Here is a 2,535-nt window from a genome sequence, read left to right on the forward strand (position 1 = left end):
AAAAGGAAAAGAGACCGGGGGAAGCATCACCGAGAGCAGGAACTAAAAGGGGTGGGAGACAAGGCTGCCAACTAGCCCCACCCACAGCTTCCACGCAGGCCTCCTTTCTCTTCTATTCCAACATACGTGAGGATTAGTCAGTGGCCACAGGGGGAAGAGGGGAGGAGAGAGGCTGCTCCTCCTCTCAAGCTCTTCCCAGAATCCTCTCCTTAGCACCAACATAGCAGCCAGAGGGAGCAATAGCATAACCTTATTGTTTCGCTTGTCAGTCCTTTGTCCAATAGTTACAAACCAGCAGAGCTAGAAGGCACCTTAGAGATCAAGCAATCCATTCCTTTTCCTTTCATTTCAGAGATTAAGAAACTAATAGAAAAGAGGAGTAATTTGTCAAAGATCTTAGAGTCCTCTAGTGGGAGAGCTGAGTAGAAACCAGTTCTCTGGCTCCCCAAACCAGCGCACCCCAAGCACATTTCTGACTATTCTGGGGAATAAGTGGTGGGAGGAGGGAGAAAGTTGTACACCCCCCTCACCGCTCCATCAATGACCTTCCTCCTTTCCAAGTGCCTTCCATGGGAAAAGGAGAAGAGAAAGGGAAGGTAGGCACAGTTAGAAAAGGGGCCCTAGCACAGCCACTGGGGCTCAAGGGAAAGGCAAAGCCTCATACGGGGCACAGAAATGGGAAAAAGCAGAAGTCCCACCTGGCCACTCAGCACCCCCAGCAAGAAAGCAAAAGGGTGACGGAGCTAAGCCCCAACCCGGATCTCCTCCCTGTCCTGTCCTCTGCCACTAATCAGCAGGGACAAGGTGGGTGGGCGGGAGGTGAGGCACAGGGAGAAGGGTCAGTGCAGCAGCAAGGGGAAGAGGAAGACTAGGGGGCTTTGGCCATCTCGGCCCAGGCTCATCTCTCCTCCCCATCAGCAGCAGTGAGGAGGAGGGAGGGAAGGAGGCCTCGCCCTTACTCCCAGACCCCCTTTCTCTCCCCAGACTACTCCTTCTTCCTACTTTTCATACATCCTTTTCTAGTCTGCTGTCCCATTACTCACTGACCTAAATGGAGGAAGGGAAGAGATGAGGAAGGTTCCTCTCAGACTCCTCCCTCTGTGGGAGGAGGGGAAGAGAGCAGTCAGCCTTGCCTTGTCTTCCTCCCTCGTTCTAGCACGTTCTACCATCAATCATGGAGGTGAAGGGACTAAAGAACCAATGGCCAGCCCAGCCCTCCTCTTTGGACTCCTCCTGCATCACAGCCCTGCTTGCGCCTCAGCCCCGCCTCCCCTTCTGCCCCTTTTTCTAGCATGTTCTATGTGAGTCATTGGTCTTGATGGGGCCGCCCCCAGGCTCCTCCCTCTGCGCCATGTCCCCTCCTCCCCCCTCTACAGCCCCGCCTCTCCTTGCTGGGGGAGGGGGCTTGGGAGGAGGGGGGGGGCGCGCGCCCCCGCGCAGGTGCCGTTCCCGCCTCTGGGCACTTGGCTGGCCAGTGAACCCCCCCCCCACCCAAACCCTTCCTTCTAGTCCTTCCCTGGCGAATTGGGCTGTGTGGAAGGAAGAAAGAAGGAGAAATGGCGGCCAGGCTTTCATGTACCCCTCGCCCTTCCTGAGGTCTTCCCTGACTGCCTCAGGTCCCAATACTGATGTCTAACACTCCAAGGAAAACAGCAGGAAAGCCTGGGTGGGGGGCTCCCCTGCGCTCCCCGTGCCCCCCCCCTTCAGCAGCAGCAAAGGGAAGGGGTGGATTGGGGGGAAACAAAGGCGACAGAGCCATGTGGCCCGGGGACTCAGCTCCACCGCGGGCCCCCCAACGATAGCACGAAGCGGGGACACGCCTCAGCGAGTGTACCCCCGTGCTTCTCTCCTGGCTGTTCTAGCACAGGTCCCTGGAAGGAAGGGAGGGAGCAAAGTCCCAGCCTCCCAGACACCATTTTCACTGCCTCCCAGGCTCCTCCTCCCTCCCAAATACCATCAACAAGATGGAGGAAGGTGGAAAAAACCCCGAAGCCTTTGCAGCCCCCCCCACTTCTGTCCTCTCCTCCGCCAGCAGGGGTCAGTGGAAGCAAGGGGAAGGGATGCGGAGGAAAGACAAAGGTTGTCTTCCAGCTCTAACCACTGCGGCACCGGGCAAGCCCCAGCGCTTCCTGCCTCGTGGCGGCTGCGGCAGCTGCAGCAGCAGCAGGGGATGGGAGGGAAAGGGAGAAACAAAAGCAGCCTGCTCAGGCAGACATGGAGTAGGAAGGGGAGATAGAGAGGAGCCCCGGGCCCGCCCAGGCCATCACTTCCTGCTCCCTTCCCTTCCCAGGAAAAGCAGGATGAGGGAAGCAGGAAAGGCGACCCACCGACTGCTTCCTCCTTCTACTTTCTTCTGAACACAAGGCAGCATGGCTGCCTGTCAAGGGGGAGAAAGGCCCATCCTGACACTGTTCAGCCGCTCCAGGGATAGTGCTCCTCCCAAGAGTGGCCGCAGGAAGCAGAGGAAGTGAAGAGGGAACCAAAGAACCCCCACCTTGTCTTTATCATTCACTCTGGTACAAGCAGCAGCAAAGG

The sequence above is a fragment of the Trichosurus vulpecula genome, chromosome X, assembly GCF_011100635.1.
Source record: "Trichosurus vulpecula isolate mTriVul1 chromosome X, mTriVul1.pri, whole genome shotgun sequence".
NCBI lineage: Eukaryota > Metazoa > Chordata > Mammalia > Diprotodontia > Phalangeridae > Trichosurus > Trichosurus vulpecula.